Source organism: Giraffa tippelskirchi, chromosome 4, assembly GCF_054371585.1.
Source record: "Giraffa tippelskirchi isolate mGirTip1 chromosome 4, T2T-mGirTip1v1.2.pri, whole genome shotgun sequence".
NCBI classification, from domain to species: domain Eukaryota; kingdom Metazoa; phylum Chordata; class Mammalia; order Artiodactyla; family Giraffidae; genus Giraffa; species Giraffa tippelskirchi.
This window is the reverse complement of record NC_137278.1, coordinates 21,963,215-21,979,894: the sequence shown is the minus strand read 5'-3', so window position 1 is coordinate 21,979,894 and position 16,680 is coordinate 21,963,215. Positions and strand designations below refer to the sequence as shown.

General features: G+C 40.6%; 1 long non-coding RNA gene across 1 annotated transcript in view; it reads left to right on the top strand.

The window, feature by feature from the left end:
- Nucleotides 1-16,680, top strand: part of LOC145547127 (uncharacterized) — a 42,435-nt gene that overhangs the window by 14,175 nt on the left and 11,580 nt on the right. The window contains exons 2-3 of the long non-coding RNA XR_014083550.1: nt 2,187-2,253; nt 7,443-7,560. This is a non-coding gene — a long non-coding RNA (uncharacterized LOC145547127). The remainder of the gene's footprint in view (nt 1-2,186; nt 2,254-7,442; nt 7,561-16,680) is intronic.

Here is a 16,680-nt window from a genome sequence, read left to right as displayed (position 1 = left end):
AAATGAAATAGTATCTGTGGCCATCCCTGGAACTTACAAAGTACTACTGAATACTTCTTTTCCTTTTTCTCTTTTTCATTATATATAAAATTATCCTAAATTAATATATGTTGTACACTATACAAGAAGTCCCCAAGAATTACTACACTGAATTCTCATAACAGTTCTGTAAATTGTGCAGAGAAATTGATACTGTCCCTGTTTTATAATTTAGAAAATAGAGATCCTATATGTTTATATGTAGCCAGAATTATGAACATGAATCTTCTAGCTCATGGTTTAGTGTTTTTCCTGCTAAAAAAGAGCACTGCTTAGCAGTAGTGCAAGAACCACTTTCTGTTCACCTTATAGTCAAGGAAATAGCAATTCAGGTCCCTCTGAGCCTGAGTTTTCTCATAAAAGGTAAAGATTGAAATACTACTTTGTGAGATAATAGTTGTAGAGGATTAAATGATACAATATATGCAGATCTGCATGGGTTTAAAATAGCAGGTGCTCATAAAAAGTTAACTTCATTCCTCTAATTGCTTGCTCATGAAGTTAAAAGATCACAGTTTTCGCTTATGTTCACAGGTAAAAGCTGTGATGAATTTAGGATATACATATATATATATGTATGTATGTATATATACACACACACACACATATCTCATAATATGCCTTTGAAATAAGTTCACATTTAATTTGGAGGGAGAGAAATTGAGTGAGCTCATCAAAAGAGAAGGCTTTGGGCTAAAATTCTGTCCCTGACACTTAATTTTGTAATTTTGCAAGACCTGCTTAACAGGAAACTTCATTTCTTCATAATAAAAATATATTAAATTATTTAGCTTGACCCAAACAAGAAGTGTATACATTTTATAAATGATGGCTATTACTAATATTACTGCAACTACCACTGCTACTATTTCATCATCACTAAAGTTGTCATGATAGTTTTCAATAGACAGAGGAGCATTTGTTTCAAAAATTATCAGCACATTAAACATTGCATTAGTTTCCTAGGGTTGGTATACATAGTACCCCAAACTATGTAGCCTAAAACAATAGAAATATGAGGTTTCTCAGTTCAGGAGGCTGGAAGTCTGAAATTAAGGTGTTGGTTATAATTATCAGTCGTTCAAGGGGAGACTCTTTCTTCGCCTCTTCCAACTTCTGGGGTTGGCAGGTACTTCTTGCAGATACGTCACTCCAGTCCTTGCTTTTCTTGTCAAATGACCTTCTTCTCACTATGTCTTCATATTGTCTTCCCTCTTTGTGTGTCTATTTCTGTGGTCAAATATACCCTCTAAAGAGACCAGTCATATTGGATCGGGGCCAATGACCTCATCTTAACTATTTGCACCAGTAATAACCTTATTTATAAATGAGGTCACATTCTGAGACACTAACAGTTAGGAGTTCAACATATCTTTTTGGGGACTCAATTCAACCCATAATGAGTACCCACAAGAAAAGTTTCAGTTTATTCTCAGTGATTTCAGCACTCAGATGATTTGAATTTTGCTGGGTGGGGGGTCCAGGAAGGGGAACACATGTAAACCCATGGCTGATTCATGTCAATGTATGGCAAAAACTATTACGATATTGTAAAGTAATTAGCCCCCAACTAAAATAAATAAATTTATAAAAAAAAAAAAATCAAGGCTCTTCCTATGATACTGATTTCTATACTTATGAAAATCAAACTGGATATCTAGGAAGTTAATAAAAATCACAGAGTGGAGTCCTCAGACTGCTACAAATAGCTATAGGAGATTTTTAAACAATTGTGCACAAATGAGAGAAACTGTTGGAACTTTATTCAGAAGAAATGTCTTGTCCCTTTTAAGCTTCAGCTGATAGAAAACTTGCAATGTGTGGATAGAAAACATGCTATCTAATTTTACACCTGACACCATCATGGGAAGCAGGCACAATTAAGAGATTTTGAGGACAGAATTGGGATCTGAGAGACTGAAAGTCAGCCAGAGACCACTGAGTTCAGCTCCTAGTTTTGAATGGGTCCCTGTTGCAAACATTCGGGGTCCACTGAACTGAGTAATGGGACAAGGCAACTGGAAATGTCAAACAGAGTTAATGCTATAAGTTTAAAAATGGTGTTATGAGAGGGGACTGTTCTCTACACTGGGGCAAAAAGGAGCCTAACAATTCTTTCTCTATTCTCCCTGCCCCACATCTACAAGTCACAGGGAGATAGAAGTGATTATAAAACCAGCTGACCAGGAAGGGACAGGTGACTTGCAGACTCAGGTGAGTTGGAGAAAATTAATACTTTGTCCTTTTTCTATTCTGGCTATAGGCATAAAATCGATATTAATGAATTATCGTTGCCCCTTAGACTTAGCCATTATAAATGTGGCTGTAAATATTTCAGTGTGTATCTCTGAGAGATTAAAAAAAAAAAACCACAAGAGCTTGATCACATCTAAGCAATTTTGATAAAAATTTCTTAATATCATTAAAGCTTCCCAAGTGGTACGAGTGGTAAAGAATCCACCTGCCAATGCAGGAGACAGCAGAGATGAAGGTTCGATCCCTGGGCTGGGAAGATCCCCTGGAGGAGGAAATGGCAACCCACTTCAGTATTCTTGCCTGGCAAATTCCCTAGGCAGAGGAGCCTGGTGGGCCACAGTCCATGGGGCCACAAAGAGTCAGACATCACTGAGCAACTGAGCACACATTTATATTTCTATAACTGCCGCAGAAGTCTATGAAGCTGGGGACTCTGGTAGGCAGAGTAATGAACCCCCTCCAACGTCTACGTCCTGATCTCTGCAACATGGAAATATTGTACCTTTCATGGCCAATGGGACTTTGCCAATGTGAAGGATCTTGAGACAGGGATATTGTTCTGGATAGTCAGAGTGGACCCAATGTAGTTGCAAGGGTCTTCATAAGAAGGAGGAAAGATGGTAAAATTTGTCAGAAAAAAAAAATGTGACAATGGAATCATAGGTTAGACAGATGCTCTTGGAAGATAGCGGAAGGGGCCCAGAAGCAAGGGATGGAGGTAACCTCCAGAAGCTGGAAAAGGCAGGAAAGTCAATTCTCCCCTAGAGACATGGGAGGAATGCAACCATGATGACACCTTAATTTTAGTCATCTGACTTGCAGAACTGGGAGAGAACATATTTGTGTTGTTTTAAATCACTAAGCTTGTAGTAACTTGCTACAGCATCTGTAGGATAACATCTATAGGATAATAGGGACATTTAGGGAGATTGGTATATTTTAAGGATTAAATGAAAAAAGACAGGATTTAGTGACTCAGTTTTGTTGTTGTTTAGTTGCTAAGTCATGTTCGACTTTTTGTGACCCCATGAGACTGTAGTCCACCACGCTCCCCTGTTTATTGAATTTCCTAGGCAGGAATACTGAAGTGAGCTCCAGGGGATCTTCCCAATCCAGGGACTGAATCCATGTCTCTTGCTTGTCAGGCGGATTCTTTACCACTGAGCCACCAGGGAAGCCCAGACTCAATTTTACACAGTTATTAAACAGAAAAATAGTTTCTTCATTTAATCTCCCTTTTGTTTTTGATTAATCCATGCACACATACTTGTTGAGAGCCAGAGAAGTTCCCAGCACTGTTCACTGTGTTTTTTAGTTTAAATCTAAAGAGGGTTTCTGAGATATACAATTGATCTTTTCCCCCTAGTTTTGGAACATTTGGACTATTTTTATATTAATTTTTTAAATTGAAGTATAGCTGATTTACAAAGTTGTGTTAGTTTCAGATGTATAGCAAAGTGATTCAGTGATATATATATCGATAACATTTTATGGAAAAAGTTGAACTTTTAGGCCAACCCAGTGCACACACATATACACATTACCCCCAAATTCCTGATTTTATCTATCCCTGTCACTTCCCATTTTCCCCTTAGTAACTATAGGTTTTTTTCTATGTCTGTGAGTCTGCTTCTATTTTGTAAATAAGTTCATTTGTGTTGTATTTTAGATTCTACATATAAGCAATATCATATGGCATTTGTCTTTCTCTGTCTGACTTCATTTTGTATGACAATTTTTAGGTCCATCCATGTTGCTGCAATTGACATTATTTTATTCTTTTTTATGGCTGAGTAGTATTCCACCACAACTTCTTTTTCCATTTCTCTCTTGATGGACATTTAGGTTGCTTCCATGTCTTGGTTATTGTAAATAGTGCTGAAATGAACACTGGGGTGTGTGTCTTTTTGAATTACGGTTTTCTCTGGCTACAATGGTGCAAAAGACTTCTGAGTCATCACAGAAGTAGACACTGGATAGGAGAATGAGCTCTGAGTGGGAGGCCCCTTTGACAAAAGAAGTCTTGAGGGGAGCAAGACTCATGAAAAGGAAGCAGGACTGGGACTAAACTTTACCAAAGACAGGAAGGCAGCTTCAGGCTTCTGTCTGGTCCCCTATGTAGGGAGACTGAGGAATCAGGAGAGACATTCTGTCTAGGAATCAAGGCAGTGATGCTAGCCCTTTCCTTACACTATCTCTCAGATCCTTGTAGTTGGAGGGTGGGAAACAGAGGAATCCAAAAATGTGCCTCAAGAAAGAAGTGATTTGCCCTTGGGCACAGTGAAAGTACTTGCTTGGAGAACTCAGATCCTCCTGGCTCCTGGACCAAAACTACCCCTCCCCCCACCACACACTCCAACTTCACAGCTTCCAAACAAAAAGCACTCGGCACATGTAATTCTGAGGTTATAATGGGTCTAGTCGATTTTTGGCTTTTCTACTGAGTAGCTGTATCTCCTGACAAATGGTTGAACTTTCCTAATCACTTTGCTATTGTGAGAGACAGGTGTGAAAGCTGTAGGAAATTGGATGCTATTTTACCCGGTAGGAGTTAATTGTGCTAACCCTCCTGGGATATTGTGTGTATTTTTTTTTTAAATCTCAAAATAACTCCCCTTCTGAGAGGTGAGAATTTTACATTTTACTTATATGTTTCTTTGAAACATTATTACTTTCAATAAATACCTCTGTAAAACTGAAATAATATCTATCATTACTATGACATTACTAATAGCACAGTTGATAACAATGGCAGTCAATATTTATCAGGTTCTTATCAAATGAAGTTGCCAAATTGGTGTATCAGAAGTTTATTATCATTATTTGTTGTTTAGTCACTAAGTCATGTCTGACTCTTTGCTTCCCCATGAACTGCAGTCCACCAGGTTCCTTTGTTCATGGGATTTCCCAGGCAAGGATACTGGAGTGGGTTGCCATTTCCTTCTCCAGGGGTCTTCCCTGACCCAGGGATCAAACCTGTGTCTCCTGTATTGGCAGGCAGATTCTTTACCACTGAGCCATCAGAGAAGCCATATTACCATTATGCTGCTGCTGCTGCTGCTAAGTCGCTTCAGTCGTGTCCGACTCTGTGCGACCCCATAGACGGCAGCCCACCAGGCTCCGCCGTCCCTGGGATTCTCCAGGCAAGAACACTGGAGTGGGTTGCCATTTCCTTCTCCAGTGCATGAACAGGAAAAGTGAAAGTGAAGTCGCTCAGTCATGTCTGACTCTTAGCGACCCCATGGACTACAGCCTACCAGGCTCCTCCGTCCATGGGATTTTCCAGGCAAGAGTACTGGAGTGGGGTGCCATTGCCTTCTCCTATTACCATTATACCTCACAACAATTAAGCAAGACAGGATGTACTGTCATCTCTATCTCATTGACAAGGAGAAGAAAGGAGTGGTGACCTGCACAATAAAGTCAGCCTGTGCGGGAAAAAGGGTGGCAGCCAAAGCTTTCTGAGTCCCAAATTGTGCACTTTATCCAATGAATCCTGCTGTGACTAAAAGGTGAAAACTTCATTTTTAAACTTGAGAGCCCAAGACCTAGCATCATACAAAGCTTACAGTAGAGACATTTAAGGATATTTATGGAACTGAATTTTTATTGGAAAAAAAGGGAGCCACTGAATCATCAGGAAGCACATGGAAGAAGTAAACACTGATGCTTTAAAGTTATTATAAGGAATCAATTGAATGCATCCTCTCAGGGTATGCCTTGTTGTACAAATGCTGCAACATGATAATAATAATAGTATGCAAATTAATGATAATATCTAAACATAACAATAATATGCGAACATAATAATAATATGTGAACATAATAATGCCAAAGTAGTAGAAGACAGGTGAATTGCCTGCATTCTCTCACTTTAATAAGGCAGCCCTATGGGCTTCCCAGGTGGTCCAGTTGGTAGAAAATCCACCTGCCGATGCAGGAGACACGGGAGACATGGATTTGATCCCTGGGTCAGGAAGATCCCCTGGAATAGGAAAGACAACCCACTCCAGTATTCTTGCCTGGAGAATTCCATGGACAGAGAAGCCTGACGGGCTACAGTCCATGAGGTCACAGAGAGTTGAACACAACTGAGTATGCACTCCCTTTGTCTCAGCAGTCTCTAGGGCAGGTGAGAGAACACGAGTATGTAGTCTCTTTATCCCCAACAAACGTTTTCTCCAGGGACACATTAACCACATGAAGCAAGTGGTCATTATCAAACTGAGTGGAGATTTTGCTGGATCAGGGGCAGAATGGAGCCTGTCTCTGACATCACTACCTCTTCTTTCCTCTGAAGTCATCACACATCTTATATAGACCTCTCCACCCCACTCAAACAAATCATGATAGATCACACAAACAAATTGGACCAACAGTCCTAAACACAACTTTACTGATTAGTTGGCTGGTTACTGATTAGCTGGTAACGGAGTTTCTGGATTTGAGGACACCTTGCAGATCCTTTGGGAAAAGGACCCAAATCTACTGTAGAGACAAATCACTCAGGAAAAATGCACAAGCTTAGCTTATTCCCTCAGCTTAGAATGTAAAGGTGGTTTACAAAATGTATAGAAATAGCATTCTTGGAACTATTTAAAAAATCACGTTAGAGCCTTTTCTTGATCCATTGAGAAAAATATTTTTAAGAGGAAGAGTTTATAGCAAACAGTCCTGTGTGTAAAGACCACTACTTCTTTATTGGACAAAACACACTACATGAATAGTCTGGCTGCTCTCAAATGGCTACACATAAGACACACTGGGATAAATAAAAACAGAAATGCTTGTGAGCCATCCAAGAGTTTTGGTTTTGTTTGTGTGTTTGTTTGGTCGCTGCCACATGGCATCAGGGATCTTTAGTTCCCTGACCAGGCATCCAATTCATGCCCCCTGCAGTGGAAGCATGGGGTCTTTTCAATGCACTGCCAGGGAAGTCCCAAGCCATCCAAGACTTTATTAATCAGTATTTGGTGGGGCTTCAAAAATTTATCTTAATGATGCTGATGTCTCACCAGTTTGATAACTGCCTTTTTCCTTTTAGTCAAATTGTGAAAAGCATTGAAAAATTTAGCCTTCTTGAGCACTTTAAGTTGATCATTTTTTATCACTTATTCCAAGATTATACTAAATTTTACCTATAACAGGTGAACTTCTCAGCATTGCAACACCCCTGCTAGTGCTCCTGCTGCTCACATGTTATGAGGTCCTGTCCCACATATAGACTGCCTTTCAAAAGCAGGTAGCAGACTAGAAGCTGTACAGGTATGTGCAGGTGGGTGAGTCCCAGTAATCATGCTATTTCAGTCTTGAGCAGACCTCTACAGAGAAAAAACAACAAACTTTGACCTTTCTGTTCTAATCCTTGCAACACCCCAGTGAAATAGGCAGGGCTGGGTCATTTGTTTAGGTAGATAAGGAAGCTGAACCCCAAAGAGGTTATGCAATCCTTCTAAGACTGCACAGGTAGGTTAGAAGTTGTTCCAATGAACCAATTCTGTGTGTGTTTGTGTGTGTGTGTGTGTGTGTGCGTGCGCGCGCTCAGTTACTCAGTCATGTCTGACTCTTTGGGGCCCCATGAACTGTAGCCTGCCTGACTCCTTTGCTTATGGAATTTTCCAGGCAAGAATACTGGAGTAGGTTGCCACTTCCTCCCCCAGGGGATCTTCTGGACCCAGGGATAGAAACTGTGATTCTTGTGTCTCCTCTGGCAGGCAGATACCTGTGAGGACTGAACCACTTCTACTAGGAACCAAGCACAGGTCTTCTGACTCAGATTAGGCTGTCACTGATTAGGCAATAATAGATAAACATGTGTACACACCCAAACACACACACACTTAAAACACACACACATACACAGAAAGATACCTATGATCTGTATCAACCAGAAGACTTGTAGTGATTACCCTATAGCTAGTCTAGTAGAGCATGACTGATATGTTTCTCTTAAATGTACTTTTTTTGTCTAAGGTTTGGATATCTTTGTCTAGATAAATATCTGTATAAGTTAACTGTTCAGTGTCTTGTAAGTTCTTATAGTTTGTGTTAAGTATTAATTCATCAGTATTCTTCTGTCTGGCTAATTCTCCACCAATGCATGCTTCCTCTTTCCATTTCAGGGCTTTCTCCTCTATAAAATGGGTGATCACTGGGATTTAGCACTGACATTCTGTGGCTTTTGTTTCTATTGTTTGTTCTATATACTATTCCATTGACCACCAACTCTGCCTGCACAATTGCTATGCAGATGGCAGGGCTCCAGACATCAGTCTTGGGATCCAGGAAGAGCAATGATGCTAGTTCTTGTTCTGAATGGCTGTGGCGTATTATCTGTACTTCCTCATGTCTCCCTTCCTCCCTGTTAATTCTCTCTCTATAACTTCATCTTGTGGAACTGTGAGCCTCCCACATTCAACTGAGAGTCTCTTGGCCCAAGAACAGTACAGTGAAAGGGAGAAGTGAACACTTTTGGAGGGTGGCAATATTGGAAGTATTATTATATTCAATTAGTATAATGGGCAATAGACAAGGAGACTGAGGAATAGAGAGGTTAAGTAAATTGCCCAAAGTTACATAACAGTTAAGTGACAAGAATCTAGTCTTGTAACCACTAGGCTATACTGTCCCACTCCATGTACTTCGTGAAGGAAATTTATGAGCTACGCTAAGTCCAGTCTCCTTTATGTCTTGTAAACCCATTTCCTCTGCCAGAAAGTAAGGAAACAAGAAGGACCTGGGGGCGTGTTTTTACCAGGCCACAGGATGAATCTTTTCCACTGACGGGCAAGGCACCAGCCAGGTGAAGGTGAAAATGAAGGGCACCTTGGACAACTGGCTGTGATTATTTGCTTGTAGGGGCAGATACACTGTTGGCCCTAAACGAATCAGGGGAAACAGCACTTGGCAAAGGCTAATAACCACAAATAAAGCCTGTTGTTTCCTCAGCACTTCTTTTTTTTTTTTTTTTTTTTTTGCCTTATGTCTCAATCAGTACTTAGAAAAACAAAGACACAGCCTCCCTGAGCCTGGAGCTATTCTCCCAGGACACATTGAAAATGAAAAAGAAATCCGAGGTCCTGGATGGAATCAGTTTCGTATTTGTTTTATAACAGTTGCATCAGGTAGAGTAGTGAAACAGGGTAAGACTTTGGGATCATTTTCAGAAGAGGTTTTGAAGCTCAGTTTTAAAAGGAGATGCTTTATTTTACAGCAATATTAGGCAAACTTTTTCTCTAAAGGAAGAGATGGTAAATATTTTAGACTTTGGGGGCCAAAGATCCAAACTGAGGATGTGATATAACAGGAGAGACAAGAGAAAAAGGCTCCATTTGCCTGGGGTGGTCCAAGGTCAAATGGGGTGGTAAGCATGCTTTGGGCTCAGGTCCTGACAGATGTTCTTCAGAGGATCCCTGACAAAAGGGAGGAGAGATTCAGGCTGTATCAGAGGAAGTGGTCCCTCACTTTTTATTATGATGTGACCCCTAGATTCAGATGCCTTCTTCTCCTTCCAGAGAGCCTGGCCTTCTTAACTAGGGAAGATGGCTGGGGTTACTCATTGAGATTTCAGCCTTCTCTTATCTTCCAGACTGAGTTCTCACCACCGAGTGCCCAGCAGCAACCAAAGAGCAGAGACCTCAACATGCCGGTGGCAATTAGTGCAGGGTGTGGCCAATTGAGAGGCATCCAGGGGTAGAAGGGAGAACTGGAGTAGAAAGAACTCTGGCATGATTTTCATGACTCAAACTGCCAGTCTACTACAGCAGTGCCATGAGCTGTACCAATGAGACAGCAGCCTGAATTCTGCCCACAAGCAGCCACTGTTTTAGGATAGGACTGAACACGACATGGAATGAAAACTGACTTTTCCAGTCCCATGGCTGCTGCTGCATTTTCCAAATTTGCTGGCATATTGAGTGCAGCACTTTCACAGCATCATCTTTTAGGATTTGAAATAACTGAACTGGAATTCCATCACCTCCACTAGCTTTTTCGTAGTGATGCTTCCTAAGGCCCAATTGACTTCACATTCCAGGATGTCTGGCTCTAGGTGAGTGATCACACCTTCGTGATTATCTGGGTTGTGAAGATTTTTTGGACAGTTCTTCTGTGTATTCTCGCCACCTCTTCTTAATATCAGTTTTCATTCCAATCCCAAAGAAAGGCAGTGCCAAAGAATGCTCAAACTACAGCACAACTGCACTCATCATACACGCTAGTCAAGTAATGCTCAAAATTTTCCAAGCAACACATGAACCATTAACTTACAGATGTTCAAGCTGGTTTTAGAAAAGTCAGAGAAACCAGAGATCAAATTGCCAACATCCATTGGATCATTCAAAAACCAAGAGAGTTCCAGAAAAACATCTACTTCTGCTTTATTGACTATGCCAAAGCCTTTGACTGTGTGAATCATCACAAACTGTGGAAAATTCTTCAAGAAATGGGAATACCAGACCACCTGACCTGCCTCTTGAGAAATCTGTATGCAGGTCAGGAAGAAACAGTTAGAACTGAACATGGAACAACAGACTGGCTCCAAATAGGAAAAAGAGTACATCAAGGCTGTATATTGTCACCCTGCTTATTTAACTTATATGGCGAGTACATCATGAGAAATGCTGGGCTAGAGGAAGCATAAGCTGGAATCAAGATTTCTGGGACAAATCTCAATAACCTCACATATGCATATGATACCACCTTAATGGCAGAAAGCAAAGAAGAGCTAAAGAGCCTCTTGATGAAAGTGAAAGAAGAGAGTGAAAAAGTTGGCTTAAAGCTCAACATTCGGAAAACTAAGATTGTGGCATCCAGTCCCATCACTTCATGGTAAATAGATGGGGAAACAGTGGCAGACTTTATTTTTTGGGCTCCAAAATCACTGCAGATGGTGACTGTACCCATGAAATTAAAAGATGCTTGCTCCTTGGAAGAAAAGCTATGATCAAACTAGACAGCATATTATAAATCAGAGACATAACTTTGCCAACAAAGGTCCATCTAGTCAAGGCTATGGTTTTTCCAGTAGTCATGTATGGATGTGAGAGTTTGACTATAAATAAAGCTGAACACCAAAGTATTGACGTTTTTGAACTGTGGTGTTGGCAAAGACTCTTGAGAGACCCTTGGATTGCAAGGAGATCTAACCAGTCCATCCTGAAGGAAATCAGTCCTGAATATTCATTGGAAGGACTGATGCTGAAGCTGAAACTCCAATACTTTGGCCACCTGATGGGAAGAGCTGACTCATTTGAAAAGACCTTAATGCTGGGAAAGATTGAAGGCAGGAGAAGAAGGGGACGACAGAGGATGAGGTGGTTGGATGGCATCACCCACTCAATGGACCAGAGTTTGAGTAAGCTCCAGGAGTTGGTGATGGACAGGGAGGCCTGGTTTGCTGCAGTCTTTGGGGTCGCAGAGTCGGATATGACTGAGCGACTAAACTGAACTGAACTCAACTTGATTATATTGAAGAGATGCACTGGAATAAATGGAAACTAGAGAAACTTGTTCCTACAAAGAAGCTAAGACAGGTCCAGATGATGACAGTCTGAGAGGCTGAATTTGGAAGGCGTAGGTGTGTGAAGGAATTGGCAATGTGGGCATTACAAGGAAGGTGGAGGCTAGTTTCATAGGCAGGTGTTTAAAAGTGATGGGATCTCAGAAACCCATGCGGCTTACTGCTTCCTCTTCCCTGTAAAAGGCTTATTTGTATATTTCTGTCAAGTGTCATATGATTCATGGGAACATTCTGTGGAAGTATTGCTCCTATCTCATCAGGTTATCTATATGATTTGATTTGATTAATGATGTTTTTAAGAACTGGTGATGTAATGCTAGGTTTATGAACCATGCCATGGTTTCTTTGGTAATTCCCATGTTCATTCTGCCAAGAAAACACATGTACTTTTCGTGTGTACTTGGATTTTGGAGCAGCTGCAGAGCTATTCTGTCACTCAGCTGAAATGTCATTGCAACTAGAGGTAAAGCTCAGGTTTTTATTTTTTTAATTTTAAGCGGATTCTAGTAATTTGTATTATTTTAACTTTTATGAGTTTGGGCTTCAAATATTATAAAATAATTAGATTGCAATTAAAATACATGAATTAATTTAAAAAACAACAAGAACAACAACAAAAAAACCTCAGGTTTTATAAGCCACAGAGATTTTTGAAGCCATTTGTTATGTAACAGGGCTGACTGATACAAGGCAAAATTTAGAAAAGCAGAAAAGAAGCTTCCATGAGTGAAATCTGTTACTAGACATGAAAACCAGATACCAGGCTAAGGATTAAGCCCAGGACTCCCATGATGAGATATGGCAGGACATGATGTCTAGCGGCCCTGGTCCCAGGATACTGGACAGGATGTCTGGACAAGAATTTAGATTTATGAACTAGTTTGTCTTCCCTGAGCCACAAAGTTAGGGCTAGCAGCAGTGACCTTAAACCAAGCCAAGTCATTCAAATCCATGTATATTAAGAGTTTCTCACTTTATATCAGGAATCAAACCACGAGCTAAGGATTCAGAGACAACTAAGAAGGCAGAGCTCAGGTACCTGTGATGAAGAGGGTACATCATGAAGTTTCTTGAGAGGGCACTGGGTCTGGAAGGATGGGTAGATGAGTGGATTGAGGGACTAGCAGGCATAACTCCATGGAAGCATAAGGATTGGCCCAAGTTCCTTAAGTCCCTCCTTCCTACTCAAGACCGGTCCACGAGCAGTTCCTTAAAGTAGCTTCACAAACCACCTGTGCCAGAAACAGCTTCATAAAACTCACAGATCCTGTTCCCAAGTCTGATAAATCAGGGTTTCTAGACCTGAAACCTCAGAATATGCAAAATGGGCCCTCCTTGTGACTCTACACTCAAGTCTGAGCCCCAGGGATGTAGCTCAGTGGGTCTCAGACCCAGCTTCACATTGAATCATCTGTGCAACTTGTAAGATATAACATGCCTGCATCTCGACATGGAGGTCTCTCTTGACTGATCTGGTATAGGGCTCAAGCACTGGCATGTTTTAGAAATTTCCTAAATTTATTTTGATGCAAACTCAGTTTGAGAATCATTGGTATAGAGAAAAATATCAGTTCATAGCTACTGCATATTCAGGATGCGTATCATGAAGATAATATTAAGGGCACTGTTGTGGCTCAAGTAATCAAATTGAGAATTGTCTTTTTTTAAAAGGAGCTCAAAATATTGAAATCTTATAGGAAGATAGTGCCTGGCACAGGGTAAGCATTCAAAGTCATCATTTGAGTGGATTAATGATGAGACATACGTCCAAAGAGTTTGAATATTGAAAGCAAGTCTTCTAGGTTATTCTAACTGGGGTTTAGGACCCAGTGTTCTAGAGACAGTGTGGGAAAGGGGTAGGGAGGGATGGGGTAGGGAGAGGAGAAAAACCCGAGTGTAGCTGGGCCTCAAGAAGGCCAGGAACTAGGCCTTGACAGGATGATATGGCTCAAAGAACACAAGGGCTTCATTCTCAATTGCCTTGAGGGCCTGGAGATTTTTTGTGTTATTGCTTCTAATACAGAACTTATTCTCAGAACATGTGCTAAGTTATCTACCAGTTTCGGGTTTTGCTTATTGCATTTTCAGAATTGAATTTTTCAAGAGCGATTGCCACAATACAATTCTGTGAACTTGTAGCACTGAACATTTCTAATTAGGTTGCTATAGCCCTTAGCCAAATTACTGCAAATGTCATCTCTCTCTGCACTCTTTTTGATGCAAAAATGTAGGGCAGTCAGCAATATACACAATTTAATCTTAACACAGGCAGACGCTGCTCTTGGTGACAGAAGGGTCTGTTTTCCATTAACCCAAAATTTGCTTAGTCAAGCAATGCCCTCACTACACAGCTTGTATCCAAAAGGATGTTTCTGTCTTTCAAGCAAGCTGCTACTTGAGCAATTAGCTCTCCATAAAAATGTGAGTAATCGCCCTATCTCTGAATGGTTGGTATGTTGATCATGCCCACGGGCCAGTCTTGGCCATTCCTAGTCTCCTCTGCTGGCACTGTCCCAGGTTTCAGAGATTCTGCATCGGTAGGACACATGGCAGGATAGACAAGTGCATTTCCAGCCTTGGCGTTGTTCTCTTTAGAGGAAATTGTATTCAGTTATCGAAAATGATTTTTTTGTAAATTCTGATTAGGTCAGCCTCATGACCTAATGCCCTCACCTTTGCCCTCCAAGTCCCATTTTTTTCAGATAGTTCCATAAATTCTTCCCACGCTCCAGCCTGGACCAATTCATGAGCAAACAAATCATAACAAAATAAAATGAACCATTGATCAAGAGGAATAGTAGTCACCAGCATTGGATACTCACTATGTATGAGGTACCATATTGGATCCTTTGTTGTTGTTTAGTCACTAAGTTATGTCTGCTTCTTTGCAACCCCATGGACTGTAGCCCGCCAGGCTCCTCCATCCATGGAGTTTCCTAGGCAAGAATATTGGAGTGGGTTACCATTTTTTTCTTCAGGGGATCTTCCCAAGCCAGTGATCGAACCTGGGTCTCCTGCACTGCAGGCTGATTCTTTACCACTGAGCCACCCGAGAAGCCCATATTAGGCCCTTGAGATCACATTTAATTCTGGCTGCAGTTCAAAGTATAAGCATTATTATTCCCAATTTACAGACAAAAAACTGAGTCAGTGGAAATAAGTGAGGCATGAAATAACTAGCTACACAACATCTGATTGTACAGCTCTTTCTTACAATGTCCTAAACAACATAGCTATGAGTGTTAAAAATAGCCATCCTTTCTGACTTGGAATCCTCAGCCCCATGAACAATGGGCTCCCTAGGCACATTCCTACCTGCAATTGTTTTTCTGGAGATGAAGCTGATTTCCCAAGAATATTTGTTCTCCAGTCTTCAGGGTCTGCTTCCTATGAATAATCATCTAAAATAAAGCTTACTTAAACCCCTGAATCTTGAGAATTGTCTACTCCAGGTTCTTCATTGCTGAGATTGATCCACTAATTTGTATCAGATCTGATCCTCTGACTTCACCAGGAGAATCCCCTTGAATTCATTTGGGAGACAGGGAAGATGTGCAAGCTTATGGGAACTGACGTCTTCTCTATCACATAGACAGCATCACATAAAATGGACTCTTCACATCTCCTCATTATTCACAGCCTTGGTTATGAACTGATTTTCCTGATCTATTTCTTTGTCCCATTACACATTGGTCTGATTTTATAAGTTTATAAGCTTGTTGCCTCATGAATTCATTTTTACTTTTAACCCCCCTTCCCTCTGGCTTCTCAAAGGTGACTGTGAGTTTCTTCTTTGTCAGTCACTTTGTCTCTGGCCATACTGTAGTCAGCTCACCTGAACTATCTCTCACTTTGGTCTTCCCCTACCTTCTAGTTCATCACCAACTAGAAGTCTCAGTAAGCACCTTAATGACTCTCACTATTGGTATTCATGGAGAACCGTGTCCCGTGGATTCTTATTCCTAAATATCTTTGAAGTTCTTACCTTTTCCTCCATTATCTTTCCTACTTTCCTGTTCTAGACCCTCATCACTTATCATCTAGGTTAGGAAAATAACTGCCCTCTACATCTCTAAAAATAACATCCTGATATTCTATTTTCTCCCTTTCCATCAGGGTGATCTTTCTAAAGATTATGCTCCTCCTTTTTAAATCTTTCAAAGGATACACGTGTTTTCAAGATAAAGTCCAAACCTCTTATGATAGCTATCTTACCTGTATTTCAAATTGTATTCACCTTTCAAAGTCCTACATAAATTTCCTCTCTGTTTGTCTATCTCAATTTACTCTATCCCCAAGCAACTTCTAACATAGCATTTCTTAAATTAGATTGTAATAATTTATCATGAGTCATTCTTACCTCTCTGAATTTTACACACCTTGGCTAGGCAAAGACTGAGTCTAGTTAATCTTTGTATCCCCAAAGATAGAACAGTGTCTGGCACTTATTGGATGTGCACTAATTGTTTGCTGAATGAATGGATGTGTGAATCAGCTAATGGTGGAGATAGAGGTCAGCATCACCACTGCTTTCCTTCCTGCTGGGTTCAGAGTGTTTGCTCATGTCTACCTAAGAAACAGTGAGTGCCTCATTAGGATACAGAGATGGAAATAGTCATGAAAAACCAATGAAACTGCTCAGTTTCAATCAGATATATGCCAAGCTAATTCTATGGGCCTTTATGCTGTAGAAAACATTCATTCAAAGCATTTACTTTTTTAAACTCAGATTTGCATATGCCCTTAGCTTGTGGACAGGGAGATGAGGTTGCAAAATTACTCAGAAATAGGTTTTTGTGACTGCAATCAGTATAGGATAAAAGCAGGAGGGTTGATAATGTTGATAACAGAGAGAAAATGAAAAT